This window comes from Phalacrocorax aristotelis, chromosome 4 (assembly GCF_949628215.1).
Source record: "Phalacrocorax aristotelis chromosome 4, bGulAri2.1, whole genome shotgun sequence".
Classification (NCBI taxonomy): domain Eukaryota; kingdom Metazoa; phylum Chordata; class Aves; order Suliformes; family Phalacrocoracidae; genus Phalacrocorax; species Phalacrocorax aristotelis.
The window spans coordinates 54796245-54811930 of record NC_134279.1 but is presented as its reverse complement, the minus strand read 5'-3'; the positions used below and the strand labels follow the sequence as shown (position 1 = coordinate 54811930).

At 39.0% G+C, this 15686-nt stretch overlaps 2 protein-coding genes across 8 annotated transcripts in view; one reads left to right on the top strand and one right to left on the bottom strand.

Annotated features, from left to right (window-relative positions):
- DCUN1D4 (defective in cullin neddylation 1 domain containing 4) overlaps nucleotides 1-15686 on the top strand; it is a 201164-nt gene that overhangs the window by 53697 nt on the left and 131781 nt on the right. The gene's annotated exons all lie outside the window — the stretch shown is intronic.
- Nucleotides 1-15686, bottom strand: part of FRYL (FRY like transcription coactivator) — a 172822-nt gene that overhangs the window by 152989 nt on the left and 4147 nt on the right. For 4 of the 5 annotated variants that reach the window (XM_075091496.1, XM_075091497.1, XM_075091494.1 and 1 more), the window contains exon 2: nucleotides 5464-5663. The exons of the other annotated variant lie outside the window; for it this stretch is intronic. The gene's annotated coding sequence lies outside the window, so the exon portion shown is untranslated. The remainder of the gene's footprint in view (nucleotides 1-5463; nucleotides 5664-15686) is intronic. 5 annotated transcript variants of the gene reach the window in all.

Genomic DNA, 15686 nt, shown 5'->3' with positions numbered 1-15686 from the left:
AAAACGACCTGGGTCTTTCCTTGCTTGTGGCTTTTTAAATAGACTAATAATAAAAGACTTCTAATTTTCATAGTGAAAGACAGGAGGATTCATTTTCAAAAAAATTTCAGAGGCTTGAATTACTTCCTCCTTAGGGAAGATACAACAAAACAAACTTTACTGCTCTCCATTTCTTAGTAACTAGTTTTCAAGAAACATCCATTCTTTGAGTTAATGCATGTTAAACAGGAAGAAAAAAAAACACCGAGAGAATGTAGCAGACATTTTTTAAACACACACAGGTCAGCTTATAGTACAATTGTTTTAAGCCATCTACAAATAGAAATATAGAGATGTCAAGACTCATTTTTTTCTCATGCTTAGCTGGAACTTCCTGTGTTCGAACTTGAGCCCATTGCCCCTTGGCCTGTTGTTGGGCACCACTGAAAAGAGTCTAGTCCCATCACCCTGATATCCACCTTTCAGGTATTTATGGGTATTGACGAGATCCCCCCCTCAGTCTTCTCTTGTCCACGCTAAACAAACCCAAGCCTCTCAGCCTTTCCTCATAAGGGAGATGCTCCAGTCCCCTGATCATTTTGGTAGCTCTCTGCTGGACTTGCTCAAGCGGTTCCCTGTGCTTCTTAAACTAAGGGGCCCAAAACTGGACACAGTACTCCAAATGTGGCCTCACTAGGGCAGAGTAGAGGGGGACGATAACCTCCCTCAACCTGCTGGCCACACTCCTTTTAATGCACCCCAAGACACCGTTGACCTTCTTGGCCACAAGGGCACATTGCTGGCTCAGGGTCAGCTTGTTGTCCACCAGCACTCCCAGGTCCTTCTCAACAGAGCTGCTTTCCAGCAGGTCAGCCCCCAGCCTGTACAGGTGCATGGGGTTGTTCCTCCCCAGGTGCAGGACCTTGCCCTTGCTCCTGTTGAATTTCATGAGGTTTCCCTTGGCCCAGCTCTCCAGCCTGTCCAGTTGTCTGTCTCGTTGGATGGCAGCACAGCCTTCTGGTGTGTCAGCCACTCCTCCCAGCCTGGTATCATCAGCAAACATGCTGAGGTTACACTCTATCCCATTATCCATGTCATTGATGAATATGTTGAACAGGACTGGACCCAGCACAGACCTCTGGGGAACACCACTAGTGACAGGCCTCCAAACAGACTCTGCCCCATTGATCATGACCCTCTGAGTTCTGTTATTGAGCCAATTCTCTGTCCACCTCACTGGCCACTTATCCAACCCACACTTCCTTAGCTTGTCTATGAGGATGCTATGGGAGACGCTAGGATTATCTTTCATTATTCACACAGAAGAACCAACGAAATATGGTTAAAATGAAGGATATTAGCTAAGAGAGAGGGTCTCTTTCATCACACAACACTGTTACTCCTTCATTGACTCTGCTGTATGTTTTAGCTTGATTGCTTATATCGTTTAAGGTATGCCTCAAATCGAAGGATCAGGGACATTGCTGTTTTTACTGTATTGTCTGCATCAGAAGTGAGCCTTGCTGCACTTCATAAGCCATTTCTGAGCCAGAGACACTTGCTGAGGAGGAGGCGAGGAGGACACCAGAGGTGAGAACTCTGTGATCAGTGGCACACTGCAGGTGGAAAGTGCCCTGGGCCACATGAGGCAGGATGCATTAAGCCATGCTGGGCGGAAGCACAAGGGAAGGGAACTCAGAGAGTTTCCACAGGAAAGCTCTGCAACTATGTAGGAGGTAGCAGAAGTAGCTGCATCACTTAGGCTTTACCCAAGCCTCTGAAAAACTACCTAGCATTGTCTTCCCATCTTTGAAGTAAAGTTGTTGTTTTGGGGTTTGGTTTTTTTTGTGTAAAGACATAGTGTTTTCATTAGCTACTAGCCATGGGATAGTTATTTTCCAGTTCCCTAAAGACTTCTGGTTTCCATTCCATTATATATTTAAACTGTAATACAAAGTCTTTATTATAACTTGTGAGTTACTCTACACCTTGATAAAGAAGTTGCTGGGTTTTTTTTAATTAAGCACCTCTCCAAGTGAATTCTTTTCAAGCAACCAGTTGCTGGCTGCACATGAAGAACAGCAGTATCTCCACAACGAATAACAAAACAGTTGTCTGACCAAAAAGAGTGTTAAAAGTAAGATTAAGGTACATATGCATACAGATAGCTGTATATAAATACATTTCAGAGCTGTAATAGTGCAAAGTGCAAGATCAAAGTTAGTTAGCAACAAGAGTTTCTCCACCATCTTCTTGCTGATGCATAAGCAGACTTCTAAAACAAATCCACATTTCAAGCCCCTTTGAAGGCCAAATGTATTTCATTTTAGGTGTTGACCACCACTGATAGTGCCTTGTATATTATATTCAAGTAGATTGCATTATAACAAATTAATGGTCATAAAGAGATCCTAATCAAACTAAAAATGAGCATTCATGATAAGGATATGTGGCTGTTCTTCATGACAGAAAATAAGTTCAAAAAGAAAAGACTTTTAAAAAAGGCTGAAAACAGGAATTTTACGAATGTTGCTACAAAAAGAAAGAAAGAAAAACCACCACACCGAACACAAAAAAAACCACACCAAAAAAACAACCAAGCCACCACACAGAAGAAAACACACACACACCACCACCCTGACACAAGCAGCACAAGAAAATCCCTGGCATCCTGGAGAAAGGAAATCCTACAAGACAGGTTCAAGTTTTTCCCACCCTGGTCTGACGCACACCACTTTCCCACTCCGTAGATGAAGCAGTCCTTCTGTGTCCCTGTTAGCATTTCCATCTTCTGTTTTCTTGCAAATGTGTCTCAGATGTTCCACGTTATTTGAACAACATGAGACATCAAGCGTGAAGCATTCTGCAAGTCAGCTGGCACTGCAAGTAAGTATGGTTTACAAAGCTCTTCAGCAGAAACATCTCTAAACAAGCAGCAGAGTGAGAACTAATGTTCAAAGGAAGCAGGAGGGGGAGAAAAAGCCCACAAAAAAACCCTGTTAGAAGTTGGTGAAGCCCACTGAGCTATTTAAAATATAAAACATATCTTAATAGAAACTTTGTAATAAAAAAGGAACTTAAACGTTCCCATTTATTTCCCCAATATCCATCTTACAATTTATATAGACACAGCTAATGAAACTGCTGAGCAGGGTAGTGAGTACCAAATACTGCTTTAATCCTAAATTACGGGGGGGGGGGGGGGGGGGGGGGCGGAGAAAACACACACCCCACACAACCCACCACACCAAACCACAACTCTTCTCTTCTTGACAGTCTTTTATTTTCTTAATTATGCTGGGAAAAAACCCTTCACCAAAATTCACCTACAAAAACACTTGTAGGAACAGGTACATTAATTGTTCTGAATACTGTTTAGCAATTGCATTTACAAACAGAAATAGACTTTTCAGCATAACTGATGCTCCAGACAATTTTTCAGAGAGGTCACATAGTCTTCACCATGACAGCTTTTTGAGACCTGAGCGACTGCATCTGCTGATCGGGGAACCAATTCCAGGGAGTAAATTAGTAACACAGAAGAATGGCAGCTGACACATTTTTCCAGCTATATATTGTTTTTCATTCTCACAAGTATTTTTAAAGGAAAGCACTTGAGATAAAACACTCTCGGCATTCTCTAACAGGAATTCTCTAACCCTGACAGATGATTTGTCTTTACCTTCTGCTGAAGCGAAGAAAAATACTCCATGCTTATTGCCTGCACACAACAAGTTCTTAATACTGAAGACAGACAATAGATACAAAAGCCAAGGACCCAACGCTAAGAGAGCTGTGTTTGTGTTTTTTGTTGTTGTTGTTTTTTTAACCTACTACCTGATTGCTTTTTAAACATCTAGCAGTAAGCATAGAGAGTACAACAATTACTGAGCAGTGCTCCAGAAACTAGATCAGCATTGAACAGCCTTGTTTCTAATACGGAAAAACTACACAATTAAACCTTGAACACTCAATGTTTGTCACTGGAGCATATTTGCTATATAAATGTATAGAAAAGTAGAAACATACATAATCATTAAAACCTTTTAAAGTGAGGTAAAACTAGTGTTGTCCAAAGCATGATAAGCACCCACAAGAGAACAACTTACAGTAAAAAATTATACTAATGTCCTCACACCCTCTGCCTCCATTTTTCTGTTTCATTTAAAAAGATTGATCTGGAGTTCCTACTCTCATGCTAAAATACGTATTTGCCTTCCTTGAGCAACAGAAAGATATGGATGTTCAAGGTAAACTTCTGCAGCAACAAATTTATTACCTATTGAGAGAAAGAATACACACATCAAAACGAAAATTATGGTATAAAATTCTAACAAAAGACAGCAAAGTCAGTCAGCACATTCTATAACTAGAAATGAAATCCAGTGACAGAGGCAAACCACAGGGATATGATACACTGGGGTTGATCCAATGGCAGAACTAACAATACATTCAAATTCTCTTTTATTGTATAGTTCTGTAAAGAATACATAGGACAATACAATAAAGGAAAGCAAGAGGTATACTAAAAATACTATAGATTATACAATATTCTCTATCAATGATGATTAATTCATAATAGAATATCATATAGTCTATTACATGCTATAAAGTAATATTGTAGAATACATAATTAATATAGAACATCTTGAAATGAAAGTCCACACAGCAAATACCATAGAAACAATTGCACTTTAATATTTTCCTCCTGTCACACCAATACACTCTCTTCTTAAACGCCAAAAGGAGGTACAGTCTATCAGTTTACTACTTGAGTATAGGGAAGCAGTACATTGAATTAGTTTTGAAGGACAGTTTAGATGTTGGATTAGTTAGATCTATCATATCCATTTGACCTTAGAAGTGCTTTATCCACAATAATTGCCTTGTGCTTGACACCAAGACAGATCTGTTTACTATTGACAAAATCTTTACATGAAGGGCAGTAAAGAAAAGAGCATCTACATAAGGAATTGTGACTGCCTTTCATTATAGCTGCATTACCTGGCTTCATCCACAAGAGGACAGAGCTCAAACACCTGCCTGTACATCATAAAGGAGGACACTATTAGCACCAAGAAGTCTGATTTGCACTGAGGACAGAAGGTTTGTGAAAGAAAACTTGATAGAATTATTGAACATACAGAAATTACACGAGAGAATTACTAAATGTGCAATTTGAGGATTACTGAATGTACAGGAACCACATTTGGCTTAGAAAGTCCCAGAGCTGCAGGTGATTGGAATATGGGAGGCTGCTTGCCCTCTTCTTAACCTCTTCCTTAGATATTCACTTTTGGCTACAATCAGTTACTATACCATGTTAAATCAAATGTTCAGTGTAACTGACATCTGAAGTAGTTGTTCAAAGTGTGTTAACAGTACAATATAGATAACAAGACCTAAGAGAAAAAAAAAAAGGGGGGGGGGGGAACTTTGATGCATGAAAACTTATTTATGACAGAATTGTAAAAAAAGTCTTACCACTTAGAAGCCATCGTTAACCACTGACGAGAGCCGTTAGCACATCACACTTAGGATGGATCCATCAAGACATATTCCACCAAGTCCAACGTGTGCTTACAGAGTAGACAAAGATGTAAACAGCTACAAGTCGGCTGGTGTGTAGCCAAATATTGGAGAAAAGTCTCCAAACGCAGTACAGACAAATGAAGTATAGGACACTGAAAAGAAAATGGGAAAAACCCACAGTCAAACCTTAGACACTTACTCAGTGGAGATGCCAACATTTTCCAAAAGCTTTAGCATTCTGGTTCTTTTCGTTGAGAAGTCATAAATGATAAAAATCTGTTACATGTGTCTTCAGAATTTTGTTCTGCTCAGAAGCTAGCAATCCTTAGTGATTTTCCCCCCATGAAAATGAGAAAAAGTTTACATCAAAATAAAATCTAGCTTCCCACACTCAGCATATTTTATGTACATACATGCTTTGTCTAAGTTTAGTTGTACTTTTATTATGAACATACTTTATTAATCACATATACAATTTCTCTCAAATGCGAGTCATTCTGAATAAAATTTTTCATATTAGTCCTTTTCTTTCTTTTCTAATTTTTGTTGATTTTTTTTCCTGCTTGGTGAGCATGAGGATGTGGTCAGAAAAAGAAACAAACAATACTTCAGCTGTGTCTCCCTAACAAAGCCTTGAGAACTTCTTGAGATTCCTTCACAACAGAAGTTTGTATGCAACTTGCATACTTGTCACAACTTGCCTAAGCAGCAGAGAGCAGAGTGTTTTTGTTCTTCTGTATCGCTAAACTAAAGCAAAAGCACATCAGTATTTTTAATTTTACCCTGGAGGCAGATCAAGCAATTTTAACTGCTTTTAACAACTCAAGTCTCAACCTGCAGCAGCAATCCACTGCTCCTGATCATATAGTTTGGGGGTGGGGGCAGGCAGGGAACGGACAGACACCAACAAAAACACCAACACCACAACCACCGAAAAAACAAGAAATTTTTTTTAATAAACTCAAAGCCTGAAAAATTGCAGGTACATAAAAAGACCTGTACACCAAACATGATTTTATCAGTGCTCCAATGCAACACGAATGTACTAGTTTCCTTTAGGGACATGTGAACCATTCAATCATCACCAATTCTTTTATGTACAGTTTGTTCTACTTAATTAGTGCTTCCAAAAATACAAAAGACCCACATAATAAGTGCAATCTAACAGTAAAATGCCGCATCCTGAAGATTTTAAGATGTAAGAGAAAGTTTAAGACTGAGACTTAGAGAAAATCCAGAAAATTAGATAAGCTTTTGCAAATAGGAAGCAAGCTGATGTTTACATATAAACTGGGAACATGCTACACAATTCGTTGAAAAAGCAAGTTTTTTTAAGACTTGACCAGTTATAAAGGAAGCATTTAAAGACAGATATAATTCTAACTCCAAATTTTACCTGCTAAATTGCAACTCTAATGAAAACATCATCTGCTTTCTGTAGCTTGTGCATTTGACAGTAGAGTGCATCAAATCAGCAGCACTTCTTCCTCTTTAGACAATTACAGCAAGAAAAGACTGTTTTCTATGCAGCAATGTATGGCCTTTTCTACTGCCTGCACCACAGTGAAATGAACTGCACTGTTCACTTTTTTCTCATCTTTCTGCCTTTTTAGAAGAGGGAAGAAGTAGTTTAAGTCAACTCATGCAAAACCTTACATCCACTCTGGTTCGTAAATGAGTGGGTCAGCTGTCCCTTTAATTCCTCCCCATTCACACCCACTATGAACACCACCTTAAGGAAATCATAACTATGCCAGATGACTCTCCAGGAAATTGAAAGAATACCCAGACAGAAGTTCGCCCTGGCATATGCTGACATCTTAGCTCACTTTCTCAAGTGAAACATACATCCATGATACATAACCCATTCTGTTTAGAGGCTTCCCTTCTCACTGTGTCCAGAGCAAACACATACAAACTCAGTCGGTGCTTCTCACTCATCTTCATTCTTCATTACTCTAGATTCAGTCTCCCCCCCTGCCTCAACACACTACCCAACAGCCCAGCTGCTTAACCAAGCAAATAAAGTTAAGATGACTAACTTGACTGTCCAAGCTTTAGGACAAGGTACTGACATTTCAGTTCAGCGGGAAGAGTGTTTGGAAAGAGCCTGGAGGGTGGGAGGCACAGGAACACTCATTTGAGGTATTCAAGTTTTTTAGTGGTACACACTGAGCAATAATAAACCTCACATTGCAGCTGCTGCCCAGAATTCAAGTACAACTAGAGATGATCTCAATACAGCCTAAGGTATCCTACAGAATCATCTGATCAGATTAAGTCTGACTGGGGCGGGGTAGAGGTATCAGTAAAGGTAACAGTAAGGTCAAAAGTCTCCAATAGATGTGAATGAAGCTTTCCGTAACTACAGCATATTGCTGGAAGGAAGTTCATTGGGATTCACTTCCTAACTGCAGCTTACAGCTTGAAGTTAAAATGTTACTATACTTTATCAGATTTGAAGTCAAAGGTATCGCAGACAAGTAGCTCAGTGTTTGGGGTTCACCCCATGAAAGATTTATGCAAAGCTAAGATGCAGAACATGAAAAAACTACTTAAAGTTCAAAGTACAAGAGGTTAGGTATCATAAGGTTTAAAAAAAAATAATAATAATTCAAAGGACACTGCTCCTACCCCTAGGTTTTCATACCTAAAAAAACACTTCACAATTCCTAACATCCTGAATTAGAAAACACAGCTAACCTCAAACCTGCCCAAGTAATAGCATATAACTTTTATTAGGTGAACTTTTTTTGGGAGGTGGTGTTTAAAAGATAATTTTAATCTCAAATAGTTTCAAGTTCATGTATTATATTTACAGAGTAGCTGCTATAATGTTGGCTACTATGCAAGACTGAATGCAACTTTACCTTTTGAGCAGCAATTACATGCTCTAATACAGCATGCTTTTTGCCATTATTAAGTGTAGGAGGGGTGGTACAGAAGACCACTTCCAAAAGCTTCCTGCAACTAATGTTGCAGGAAATCAAAGTATCAGCACCTGCATTTAAGATATGTACAACACTAATTAGGGCCTTTTTATTACTGGCTCAAAAGACTTAATGGGTTGATACTTCAGAAGAGGGCAAAAGAGAAGACAAAATACTAAGTTTTAACCACCTGCTACAAGTCACATTTTCCGTGCTATAATCCCTATGCAGGCTTCAATACACTATGTGTTTGCCATTATTCTACCTTTGTAAAAGCAAAGATGAATATTAGTTTTTAAGACATCATTTTAAAAAATACAACAAAAAATTGCTAACAAATCAGTTTAGGGGCAAACATTTACATTATGGTCACTCAAACATGTGGCTGACCTGTACCTTTGGTGTTTCATAGAGCTTGGCTAAGTAACTTTGTCACTAGCACCCCTAACATAACACACCTTGCTATAACCTTGTGAGCTCTGGTCCTGTGTCACTGCCCCCCTCGTCCCCTCTCCAAAGCGATGGCAGATGCATTAAGAGCCCATACAATGGAGAAACATATCACACCACCAGGCAAGATAACCCCAGGCTTCAGCCTGAGGGTCACAACTTACACCACCCCTCATGCAAAGGGTGGAAGGGGGGGAAAAAAAACCAAACCAAACACCAATACAAAGCAAAACAACATAAATCTGGGTTATGGTTATCATTATACAACATATTGACAATATATGTCTTTCCTATTACAAACCACTCAAACAATTTTCCACTACAGTACAGGGAGATGCTACCAGCAGGATGAGAGATTTTCAGGGGCTGCCCAATTCCTCTGTTTTCCCAACCTTATCTTCAGCAACAGTCAGCACAGCTAGACTGCACCTAGCTTACTGCTTGCTTTCCTCCCAAGTAAGTGGTATTACTGGCTGTACCAGAAATAACAAAAAAGTTGGAGAGCACCTGAATATTACAGAATCTGCTTCTAAACTAACTACCCCACGAAACTGGATTTTGTAAGAATAGGAAGGGTAAATTAAGCTTTCCAGGTTGCAAATATCCAGATCTGCCCCCTTTCTTTAGTGAAGCTTGATTCTAAAAATCTACTGTTATGACAAAATGTAACAATTTGGTTCTTTTGCTCCTTGTAAAAGTTTTAGGTATACTACTTTAAAAAACATGAATAAATTAACAAATATATAATAACAATAACACCACAAACTAAAAATGGTTACCTGATGAACTGAATGTTATTAAATGCTGCCAAGAACACTGTGGTCATTCAGTACTTTCCCACTTCACCAACCATCTCCTTACTGAAACACAGCCTTTTATCCCCTCCACAATTCACAAAACCAGTGAGGCCCAGCGGCTGCCGATCAAATAACTATGGGGAAGCATGAAAGTCATAAACAGGAGAGAAGCAGGGGTCCCCAGTGCAAAAAGCAAGTGGTTTGGGGGCTTGGAGGTAGGAGGGAGAACTTCATTAAACACATATTGCAACTGGAAGATACATAGACCATAGGCAAGAAATTGAGGTAGGTTCAACTTCCACATAGCTGATGCAGAAATGAGATAACCCTCATGAGGCAGATCAAGATCACCTAAGGGGAATCATAGAGATAGAATAAAAGGATGTGTATCTGTCATACCAACACTCTGGAATACAGCCAAACATCTGCACCTGATAACTACATTTGTTACACTGGTTCAACACTTTCTCTTCATAAGAATTGTAAATAGCTCTCGATTTACAGACTGACTAATTTCAACTGAAAAGACTCTCATACAATCCCCATTTGTAGTTGAGAAGGATTCGCAAGATAAACTTCAGAGGAGGGCTTGGTGCCAAATGTGCAATAACTTGACCATGATAACTCTAATTTTAAAAAATGGATATTTGCATTCTCCTTTCCTTAGTTAGTGGTAAAAGGAACTACGGTAAGTACACAAATCACAAATCATGTCCTTTGGGCCAGTGCCACAAAATCTGCCTGTTCTGTAAATCTTGATTATAACTTTTTATCTTTTGGAACCTCATTTCAGAGTATTAGAAATAGGCCAAAACTCAAACTTTGTTTTTACCAGAGCACAGCGGATATTTCCATCTAGGCATAAAACCTTCCAAGTCTCTCAGATTAGCCTCTTAATAAAAACTGCCTTTACGAGTGCCGCAGCCTTGGGAACCTGCCGCTTTCGGAAACCAGCAATGTAAGACTTGCTCAGTTACCCCTTCCCTTTGTGTTAATGCCCTTGTCTCCCACCTTTACCCTTGCTATTTTCTGACTGTTGATTCAGAGGAATGTTTCCTCAGCTGATGTACAGAACCAATGATTTTATTTTAGGCCCCTAAAAAGTGACCTTAGTTATTTTCTGTTTTACAAACTGTGAGTTGGGACTAGCTATGCAAGAGAAAGTATTTCTGTGCTGCTTTTCAAGAAACTGCAAAGTAAAACTGTGCAAGTGATCTGCAGAGGACCAAGAAATTATAGCTCTCTTCTGTTAGCATCAGAGGTTATAAGCAATTCATATATTAAGACTACCTCAAACAGATGTTGCTTCCACCGGGAAAACAGCTAAACCCAAGTCTATGCCAGCACAAATTTTTAAATATTACACACAAGAATTTCAAAGGGAAGTAATGAATGAGACTCCAGCTTGCTTAACCTTATGTCATCTAGGACTTGATGATCTTAGAGGTCTTTTTTTAACCTTAATGATTCTATCATACTAGACATTCATCGTCACTTGTTCCTTCTTATTTCATATGCACTGGGGAGTAGAAAATGGCAGACTGTAACCAACAGCAACAACCACCTTCTTCAGCTGCACTGCTGCCTGCAACAATAAAACACAACAGTGCATCTAGAGCATTTGCAGCGGCTCCTACAAAAGCTCTCGCAGCCATTGATCAAAACACCACCATTCACCATATCAACATTAATAAAGTTTCAGCAACAAGAAAAGCAAGAACTTCCATGAGTGCAGTGCAGGGAAGAAGCCTCAAATTCTGACCTCTGCACCACCACCACTGCAGCAATAACAGGGAAAATGTAAAAAAGAAGCTAAACAGCTCTAGAAACTAAACTCCTTTTTTTCCCTTGTTACAAAATAAAATGCAAGCACAGACTAAACTAGAAATCAGCCTATAAGCATGAAACTGAATAATTAAATACCAAGAACAGGAGCTTATATCATACCCTCAAACTGCTCTTGGCAATCTCCTACTTTTGAAAGTATCTCCAACCAAAACCAACAATTCATTTTGATTTACTAAGCTTTTGGAGATCAACATCTAGCAGGGTTCGAGCACTTGGAACTACTGAATGAAAAAATCAACAGCTTATGTACTACTTTTCTTCCCTTAACAGACTGTTAAAGCTAAAAATACATTCTCTTTCTTGAAAAGTGCCAAAGACTATTAAATCACCAGCCAGTTTTATTGCTGTGTCTGTACAAGGAGAAAAAATATGTGGCAATAAAATTTTTCTTTAGCAATTACATACCATTAGGAGGAACCAACATGAACCGTATGCACATTCAGAACCAAAGTCTAAAAGGATTTAAATAAAAAACACAAACAAACCAAAAGAACAACCAACAATACCACCCCCGCAAAACCACTTCACTCCCTTGAACAAAGTAGGAAGCTGTTTTCCCTACTCCCTCCCCCCAAAGCAACTTCAGAGGTCAAACTCAGATCCTATATATAAAATACTAGTAGTTCTTCAAATATGCTGACCAGGCAATGTTGAAGTATAGCAGCAGATTTCTTATCTGCTCAAGCAATTGCAGAAAAACATGCTTAAATTTATATATCCTAATCTAGTGCAATATTCTCTGGCCTCTGGAAATCTGATACAAATACTACATGAAAGGCAGCAGCACTAACTGCTTTTGAAATACATCAGAATGAGGATGATGTACTTGCAGACCATCTCCACCCATTCTTTTTTCTTAATCAGCATTCAACCTGAAGAGTTCATAGAATCTGTATTCACACAGGCCAAGACTTGAACTCGCCGTTTCACTTTAGCAGAAGCCCACATGAGGCCAGTCTGCATTCTCCAGCATGACAATAAGATAAACAGAATAACAGTTGAAGCATTCTTCTTGTTTCTAGGCACAAAAAATTATAGAAGCCCTACTGATATTCTCTCTCCTATGCATCCTACTATTCTCATAACAAATACACACTAGTTTTCAAATAGCCACCTGCTAAATTCAAAATATATTTTGAGGACTTATGTCACTTACATGTGCCAATTCTTAAACTTGGAACACCTGCATCACTTTAACTAGAGTCATGTAAAATTTTATGCCTTTCAACTATATAGTTATATGCAAGAGTTTATATACCAGAGATGGTTTTAAGGGAGCATGCAATAAAAGCTACTATAAAATTATAGGGGCTAGGAAATACTTGAAAACAGAACTATTTATCCTTCATTTTAAAAGGCAAGTCAAGAGAACAACTTGCACTACACCATAACATGGAATGCACTGTGCAGTACCTTCTTTACATGATCTCCCAGGAGATGCAGGGCTGGGCTTCAAACTGGATCAGATCAGCTGCACAAAATACAAGTGTAATCTGTGCCTACCTGATGGCTTGTTTACAGATTTTAAACAACAGACTATAATAGCAAAGGTTGATAACGCCATCAAGAGGAGTGTTCTTAAAATGTTTTAAAATCAGGTTCGTTTTTTCCCCCTAGTACTGCAAAGATCCAAAAGTATAGAGAAGTGTTAAAGAAATGCATATAGTGGTAGGTAAAGACTCTCAGATTTCTCCCCAAAAGCTTGTTCTATTCATTTTGTGCTTATATCTACCTCGCTTTCTGTTCTTACACTTGTTATCCACCACTTCTCACTTGTACTAGCTATTCTGTAGTTATTCACCTATTAATTCTGCAGGTAGATAGCTGTAAATAAATATATATGCATGTGTGTATACACAAACATATGTATCAACTCCACCTGAAGAAACATCTCTGATCTGCAGTCTTATATGCAACATCTACCTCCAAGTATGTTCAACTGGGGAGGCAGGGGTGAGATCTAAACTGAAGGAACAGAGGGAACAGGGCAGCATCTCCATGATCTCTGTGTCTATAGGAAACAGAGAAACAAACAGGTTTGCTTCTGAGTTAAGGTATCAAGGAAACCTACCCTTAGTGCTACTCCTCCCAAGATCAAGAGCACTCATTCCCAACTCCTTTCTCTTTACGAGCTGAGGTGGGGTATCCAGGAGCTCCTAGAGCCACTGCAACAGCACCAGCCATCATGGGATCAGCTACTACTCATTACGCTACCCCAGGGAACAAACAGGCCAGTCAGTAGTCACAGTGCACAGTAATTCTTCTGCTTTTTGGATGACATATTTTTGGATGATGCCTACAGAGGTAGAAATCTTACCGACTTTACTTACAGCAATCTTTAAAAAAAGATGAACAGTATTACTGGCAGATTAGATTAGTTCAATTTAAGACCATGAAAACTGTCAATGTCAAAGTGTTCAGCTGCCAGACAAAACCCTAACAGTTCTTTCTGATTTAGCACAAGACCAGAAGTGGTGTTGATAAGGGCTATTCTCCTGCAAGACAGATTAAAATGCCCAGAAAGACTTCAACCTATCTCTCATGCTAGCTCCTCTACAGAGAAAAATCAGCCTTTGTCCAAGACTACTGTTAACTCCCGAGCCCCCTTTAAGGCATGGCATTTGCAGAAGATGCTTCTTCATTTTGCAAAACTGGGCAATGCCACTGGAGAACTAAAGTCAATCTTTGCAACATCAACTTCAAATGTGAATTCCTGAGACCTGGTTTTAACATAACATTCTCAAGCCTTATGGTAAAGATATTCCCTTTTTCTAAAATGAACTACACTTTTAACAGTCTCCCACATTGAATTACTAGAGCCTTACCTTTTGGACCAAGTACAACAAACTATCTGCGTATTTGTAGTTTTCACCAGTCTCAGCAGCTCTTATTTTATAACCACATCCCAACATTATATTGAGTTACTCCAAACAAATAAACTTAACTGACTAGGGCTGGCAAATCCCACACAGTTGTCTTTGAGACTACTACTACAAAAAAAAAAAAAAAAACAACAGAAGAGTGAAAGATCAACAGCAGTAAGTCTTCTGTGAAAGGCTAAACAAGCAGGGTTGAATACTGCAGAGCAGGTCTACCCATATTCTCACAAAGATCTTTTCTGCACATTCTTGCCTCTAAAAATGGTACCCGGTTTTTCTTTCTGCTCTTCTCCCTTGCTTATTCACACACTGCACAAGTATGACTAACATCACTCCCACCATGACCTGAACTATGATAGGCCCAAGAACTGTTGGCAACAGTGATACTTACTAATGTTGTATTTAACCTACAGCTTCTCTTCCCACTGAACACCACATACTTCAGTGGTAATGTTTTTTGTTATAAGTTGAAACTTACGAAGACAAAGTAGAGAAACCTTGAGAGGACTGAGGAAAGAAAACAGGATCCTAAGGTTTACGGGCAAGATATTTCTGCCAGAGCATTAAAAGACCTATAAAGTCCCACTGGAACCTTCTCTGGAATACTTCATACAAGTCTGGTCAATGCATGCTAAAAAGACTAATTCATATATGAAAGAATGCAACGATGGGATTTTTAGGATGATCAGGAAACATCTCATTCAAACAAGAGTGATTCTGGTTTAGCAAAGTTATGCTCTTACTCTCTAGAAATACGCTGAAGATAAGTGAAAGAAACATTACAAAGGAAGAATTGCTATTTAAGCTGAAAAATAATGTTGGCAACTGCCACTGACAAACTTATTAACACACAACCTGAAAATTACAAATACTCCCCAGTATGTTATTTCATTTTGAAGCAGTCTTCCAATCGTTAGATGACAAAGCCCACAAAGCTTGTTTTGTTTTTATTATTAGTACCATGTCATGTAACTCCAGTTAAAAATCAAAGAAGAAAAGAGGAGAGAAAAAGGTCTAAGCCAGGAGCCTTCTCCCATTTTCTGGAAAACAGGGAGAAAGAACAGGTCACCACACTAACTCCAAAGTGATCAGCAGCACCACTAAAGTGTGCATGTAAATAGTCCCAAGTCTCCTGCTCCAGACTCTGCTGAAAAGCCAGCTGTTTTAGACTAACCCAGCCCCAGCTCTGAAAAAGTACAGTTCACTTACACTTGCACTGATCACCTGCCAAAATAATGGCTGGAATGGCAGAAGAAAGGTACTCCTGTGCA